This window comes from Triticum dicoccoides, chromosome 5A (assembly GCF_002162155.2).
Source record: "Triticum dicoccoides isolate Atlit2015 ecotype Zavitan chromosome 5A, WEW_v2.0, whole genome shotgun sequence".
In the NCBI taxonomy this organism is placed as follows: domain Eukaryota; kingdom Viridiplantae; phylum Streptophyta; class Magnoliopsida; order Poales; family Poaceae; genus Triticum; species Triticum dicoccoides.
Genome location: NC_041388.1, coordinates 308,463,037 through 308,470,101, shown reverse-complemented (window position 1 = coordinate 308,470,101; position 7,065 = coordinate 308,463,037). Strand labels below are relative to the sequence as shown.

General features: G+C 42.7%; 1 long non-coding RNA gene across 3 annotated transcripts; it reads left to right on the top strand.

The window, feature by feature from the left end:
- Positions 1 to 1,870: 1,870 nt before the first annotated feature.
- Positions 1,871 to 6,530, top strand: LOC119301155. 3 transcript variants are annotated; one of them, XR_005146910.1, is made up of 6 exons: positions 1,871 to 2,203; positions 2,280 to 2,487; positions 3,631 to 3,770; positions 4,347 to 4,553; positions 4,919 to 5,904; positions 6,048 to 6,530. It is a non-coding gene; the product is annotated as an uncharacterized LOC119301155 (long non-coding RNA). The 3 variants fall into 3 exon arrangements; XR_005146909.1 differs by having other exon boundaries at positions 2,274 to 2,487; positions 4,381 to 4,553; XR_005146908.1 differs by having other exon boundaries at positions 1,872 to 2,203; positions 2,274 to 2,487.
- The last annotated feature ends 535 nt before the right edge of the window (positions 6,531 to 7,065 follow it).

Here is a 7,065-nt window from a genome sequence, read left to right as displayed (position 1 = left end):
CTGGCGGCGGGCGGCGCAAGGCGGCGGGGCGGCGGCTGCGGCGGCCTCGGGAGGTGGGGCGGGCTGCGGTGGCGGGGTGAGGAGAGGGCGGCGGCGGCTCCTATTTAAAGGGGGGGCGGCCATGGCTTGGGGGAGGGGACGGCCTCGGGAGGCGTGTCCCTCCCGGACACGGGCGGCGGCGACGACGATCGGGACTCCGGTCCCGATCCGGTTGCGGGGGCGGTGGCGGCTGGGCCGGCTCGGCTGGGCCGTCGGCCCAGTCGTGTGCGCGGTTTTTTTTTAACAATTCCGCCGAAACTAAAAAATTTCTAGAAAAATAAATAAAAATCTAAAATTGCCAAAATAAATTTTCACCGTCTAAATAAAATATTTAGAACGAGATGAACATTTTCTTGGCCCTAAAATGTTGTTTTGAAAACATGCAATTTTTCCTAAATTCAATAAAATAACAAAAACTCTAAAATAAAAACTTATTTGATTTTTTTACTCCATGTGTTCACTTATATAAGACGTTTTAGCAAATTCAGACAGTGTACTAAACAGTTCAAACCCAGCTATCTGAAACGCCTTATATAAACAAACGGAGGGAGTATTAAATCTTCAATATTCCTTTATTCTGGGAAAGTCATTTTATTCCCTCTCTCATATTTTTATAATAGAAATAATTGAAGATAAAAATAAATAAAATTAAATGATCCTATTTTTCAAAATTTGAGAAAACTCAAATATGAAAATAACGAAGTCCCCAACTCTCTCCGAGGATCCTTGAGTTGCGTAGAACTTCTAGGATCAAACCAAAGGCAAAAATATGATATGCAAAGATGATCTAATGTATAACATTCCAAATTGAAAATTTAGGATGTTACAGAGACTAGGTGAACCACATGAGCCAAGAGATGGGGGAAATGTTGGATCGCGTCGTCCAAGCCAAGCTCCAAGGATGCGGGCTTTTGTTTTGATTCGTGCGTGCTCGTTTGAATTGTGTGTCATGTTGTGCGTGCCCGTGAGCGCGTCCATTGCAACTTCGAACGGATTTGTTGCTCTAAATTTCCTAGTACCATATTTAAATTCGAAGCCCAGCTTTAATTGTGCTTTAGTTCTGGAGACTAAAATAAAGTGCATGCTACATGTCAAGCCATTGTTGTTTCTATTTCAAAACTGGAAATGGAAATAAATCAGATGCTACATGTCCTACTCCTAGCATCTAGCAGACCGCGCACAGTACTCATCTGTGCTATTTATGGTGTCACTGTTTGTCTAGAATTATGGAAGAAGAGTGTCAGGTATAACAACCATGTTTGCTGATTCGGAGAAGTGGTGGATGATGGCCTTGGCTTGCTAGTGGGTCGTTTTCCGCTCTCGGCAATGCCCATTTTCCGTAGAGCAGTCCTTTGGGCTGGCCTGGCTCTGACGCTATGAGTGATGGAAAAAAATTCAGAAAAATGGTTTGTGGTCCGTTCGCCCCTTCATCTTGATGGAAATGCCATAACCTCTTCTTTCCCTTGATGCTTTGATTTATTTTCTTCGGTTATTTGTGTTCTTAATCTTGGTTTCCACTAGCGTGTGCTATGTCCTCTCGTTTAGATTTGAAATTGTTGCCAGAGAAGCAATAATATTTATCATCAACATGTACATGCGTCAGAGATGACAATTTGATGCCAGGGAAAGCATCTCTCACAAGATATGTTGCCTCCTGCATATCAACATGCTTCCATGTTACATAGATCAGATGGATACTTGCCATATACAACCCTTTAACAGTCGCTACATGGGCGTTCTCTCGAGCCTGCCACGTTGGATTTCTACAGTGGCTCTCGACACCTCCCCGATAGAAAAATACCAGCCAGGTAACACCTCCCGATAGAAAAATAGCGATGGGAAACAGCGAGCGAAACAGCCAGCGACTGAACAAGCCCGCGTCCCCCCTCCCCCTCCTTCCACTTCAGGAACCCTAGCCGCCGCCTCGTCCTCCTCCTCCCACCACAGCCGCCTCCCCCTTCCCCCGCCCCTCCCCCGCATCTCATCCGCCCCAGGTGCAGAGGCGAGCTTCCCGGCGACGGTGGCGCTGGCTCGAGGCAGGGGAACGGCCGATGCGGGGTCCGTTGGATCGAGGCGTGGGGAGCGGTGGATGCGGCGTCGGCGGCACGAGAAGAACATCGGTTGCAGCCAATTCGATGACCTGATCAAAACGAAAATACATCTGGTATGACTAATCTCTCTCTGTTTGTCTCTTACGTGGAAAAAATGACAGAAAACATCTCTAATATTCTCAGGATTAGTCGCCATTAGTCCTGGTCTCCTACGCAAGTAAAAAGAGAAAACAAGGAACATGTTCTATACGAGAGTGCTACCAAAGAAAACCAATGAAAAATCATGTCGACGTACAGCCCGCCGGTGGGGCCTGCAGAAGGCGATGTCGCTTTCTGGTGGAGGGTGGCCATGGACGTGTTGCAGGCGTTGGGGTGGCGCGAGCTCGGATGTACTCAGGTAGGCCACCGCTTGCATTCAGTAGTCTATTCTAATTGTTAATCTTTTCACCCATCCGAACATTGAGCCATAACATAAGTTCATCGGTGAACTACATTTGGCTTATCACCGGAGTCGCTGACGTCGATGCATCTCCTCTATACCGCTGCCTCCTCCTCTGCTTCGATTCTGCTCCGTGTTTTGTTTGTGCAGATAGCATAGTGGCAGCCGATAAATGTCCCCAGTACCTATGCTGAGTAGTGCATCAAATCATGTTTCTGATATATAGTCTGTCATCAAAGCAATTGTAAGCAGACAACATTTTAAATATTGATTTTTTGCACTATACTCGATAGCAAAGGATATCCATGTGATGGGATATCATATGCTTGGAGCAGCATCTCCTGACACTCTACCGGCATTCCTTTTACCAACAATTATGTGATACGATTTCTGCCTAGCTTTTGCCTATGTTGGTCGGCGAGAGTCGCCCATTGATGTTCTGATTATTTCCCTACCATATTTGATTATTTCTATACTTAGCAAAGGAAGCTTACACTTGAGCTTCCATTCAGTATTGCCATTAGTTAGCTAATTAAGTTGTATATACGCTTCTTTCTCGGCACTGAATCATCTTGAATCTGTTTAAGTAATGGTCTATTTTTAATCCTCATGGGTGTACCAAGAGAAGTCTTTGGGTGTCGTTCATTATTGGAAGCGGAAGTGTATTGGGGAAACCACTGTATTGGGGATGTTTTCTTGTAATTATCATCCAGGCCTTCAAGGCATGCCCTGTTGTCCAATTATGATTGGTTGATCTCTGCTGGCTGTATTGACTATTATCATTATTGCAAGTCCAAAGTTCAGAGCTTGTATTATGTTAATTTGAAGGTGATAGAAGAATGCGTGTTAATTCCATCTTGTTCATGCATGTTTGCACTTTTACAATTTTTGGCTTACCATTCCATGGCTGGTTATGTTTTGGGGAGTTTTTTAGAAGCAGTAACTATTTTGAAGTTGGTAACAGACCCCTTTTTTCAGGTCATTCTGTGCTATGAATGTTGGCATGGATACTAATATCTTGATTGCTTGTTTTTTTTTAAATTTCTTTTAAGGCTTTAGAATGCTGCACCAATTATTCAACTTTATTTTCTTGGATTGCAGGTTGTCAAAAGGCAAACTATTCCTGATATAGGCAATGATGATGAAGTGCCAATATCAGGAAGAAAGCGACATGTACAACAGAGATTAGGAAATAATGTGGTTGTTTCTGATTCGTATAGGAGTCGACATAGTAATAAAAGGTATATATACTTCATCTATATTACTCGAGGAAAATTCTGGGATGAAGTATGTACCATTTCCTTAAATATTTCATTAATGCATGGGTATAAACTGAACATTGTATATTGTGACCTATGGAGGAGAAAACACCAAATGCAAATAGATGAGAAATCTTAGCTTATTCCTTTGGAAATTTATGTAACAAAAGCTATCGGCTAGCCAACACAAAGGAGCTGGAATTTCAGAGCGACAGAAATAAGGATTTAATGTCTTTCAGATAGTTTGCATTTAGGGTAGGTAGTTGTAGGTTTTATGTTCAGAATTTTTCTTTGTCTTCAAATTTTCTAGAAGAAATATGTGCCTACAGCTTCTCTGAATTATATTGTACCATATTTACCACCAGCTCCTAAGCCAACAGCCGACATTGCGACTTCCTGTTCAGAAGGTTGATCTTAATTTCCTAATATTTTTTTTATTTCATAATAATAAGTGAGAATCCCTTGCCAAATTAACCAGGCCAGTTTGCTATGTAGCCAACTCTTACTTCAACCCAACAGTCTTATCTACATATATCTAACCACATCGGGTTTTGACAGGTTTATAGTTGAATTATCTTCATACATATGGTAGGTGCAGGAGGTACCATGCAAGCAAGCAGGGCGACCAGGATCATGCTGCAGGGGCTGGGTATATTTCCAGAGAATGTCATCAAGGCAGGATTTTTTCTTCTAAAATCAGTTTAAGGCCATGCCCTCCTCTACAACGTACATGTTGGTGATGATGGTGCTGCTACCTGTACACAGGTATTACTCTCTTCGTCTCTCTATTACCTTGCCTCCCCACTCATGCTTTCAATTTGCTCTTTCGCTTGGTGAGATTAATGTGAAAAAATGATGCTTGGTGAGATTAATGTGGAAAAATGATGCTTGGGAGATTGTATATGTATCTACCGATAATACCTTTTCGATTAATTTTAAAATAGTTTGCTTGTTGTTGTCCAATACATCTGAATATATAATGGTTACTCCACTGCATGTTACTCCGCTTGAGGTGGACTTAAATTTCTCGTTCAGGTTATGTGTTTCAAGAACAGACATATGGATAATTTGAGATTTTTGGTCATTTATATTTGGCTGCTTCATTCTTCTCTAAAAGACTAAAACTGCAGGTATATTGGGTTTGATTAGGACATACTGTATCTTAAATGGCATTCCCCATTGGGAAATTAAAACGATGGAAGGGCCATATGCGAATGGCACCAAAGCAACTTTGAATGACAAACATTTGCAAATCGCATTTCTAGGTATGGTTAATTCATGCATTATTGTTGTAACTCTTTGTTTCATGAGGAATTCAGTCACCAAGCCAGTTGGACAGTGGTGATCACCTCGCACTCCAGCTACCTATTATCCCAAGGATAGAGACTCTAAAGTTCTGAAACTTTCCCTTTCTTTTTACTGCACATTAATCTTTTTGAGCTTGAACGAAGTTGTAACTTAAACATCAGGTGTCAACATTTATCACACTCTCCTTGTAAGTAATGCATATCTAGATGATGGGCCGGAGTATGCATATCTCCAGGTAAGTCCTCTTTGGACCCTTCCACTTCGTCGGGCTCACCATTGGAGACTCGGACGCCAGAATCGGCACCGCTGCTGTGTCTGTTGGTGACGCTCACACAAGATCCAAAGGCAGCACCTTGGCCATCTCCCTGCGAACATCTGACAATGTGGCCGCCGCCTTGATTCTACTTGTCTTGATACCCCAAAGAGAAAAGAGAGGAAAAATACAGAATAGATAGATATGATGCATTTGTCACTTATCATGCCAGTGTTAGGCTTGGAGATTTCTTCTCATATTTATACATAATTTTTGTTAGAAATCGTAAGAAAAAGATGGTGCTTATTGAAGGCATCACACAAATTGTGTTTAGAAGTACTGCAAAACGAAATACAGAGTAGCAGCCAAGCTAAACCTCGGAACATAAATGCCTTTATATAAAAATACCACTAGAGTGTGTTCCTGTGGAGTTAATATAAGACAAATGAATTGTATCTCACTGTTTACCTATATCTTCCCTTAGCAGAGCAGTATTTTCACAACTAGGGAATGGAAAAGAATATGGACGTGGTCATCAGATCGAGCCAGAAGAAGGTTTGTACTCATCATCTCTGTAGACTTAATTTATTTTATGTCTGCAAACTATGTTGCACATGCTTGTAGAATGGATGAAATAATCTTGCAGAATATAAACTTTTTTTCCTGAATTGTTCTAATACTCTTATTTAAATTTCTAGGAAAATGTACAATGAACCAGAATGTACCATGTCGAGTGGGAACAATTGACGAGACGCCAACGTTCTGGTTTCGAGCCCCTCAACTCCAGTTTATCCCCTACATCGCGCCTTCTGTCCTGGACATCCCCGGCTTCTATGGTGTTGACATCTACTTTTCTGCGACGCCCACGTGTGGGTCGATGATGGCACAGATGAGCAACTGCTCGAGCAGGCGATGATGAAGGCGAGTGTTGGCTCGGTGGGTGCGGTGGAGGGCGATGAGGATGCCAGTGTGGACGTGAAGGCGGACGAATTCATCGCAAAGTTCTATGCGTAGATGAACTGCAGCAGCAAGTCTTAGGGCTGAAATACAACGACTTGATGGATAGGAGCATGTGGACAAGTCATCGTATGTAATGCATATTCAAACCAAACCGGAAATATAACCTGCTGCTACTCCCCAAGTTTAATATACTTCCACTCCAACGGATTTGGTCTACATTACTGCCATTCATCCAAGTATGTCTCAGTTGTACATGCATATGTGCTATCAATTAGAGAAAAAGATAATGGAAAGGGCGGCTGTCTATCTGGCACCGCAGCAGCACGTCTCAGGAGGCGCGCCATGGGCGCGCCCCAACCCCCAGTGCCATCCATTTGTGGTTGATCATCGGTACTTTGTCCTTTATTGTTGAGTAGCTTTGTCAAAAACCTAATTCCAGGATTGGCAACCACACGTGTTTGTCGCGATGTGTATTGTGTTTGTGCTATCGGATGCTGACCAGAGACAAAATAGAAACCAGCTAGCTCAAATTTGGAAAAGTGAAAAACAAAAGAATCATTTACCTACTTTACAACTATTTTAAAAAACTAGGTTTAAAATTGAAAAATAAAAGGCCTACATGACCATCTGGGCCGTGGCTATGTGGACCATCGGATACGAGCTTGGGCTATGCGTTTCTATGACTGGTTCCGAGACCAAGCCCAGTAGCGGCCATAAATAGGGACGGGGGACCAGGAGGACACAAGTTCTCAGACA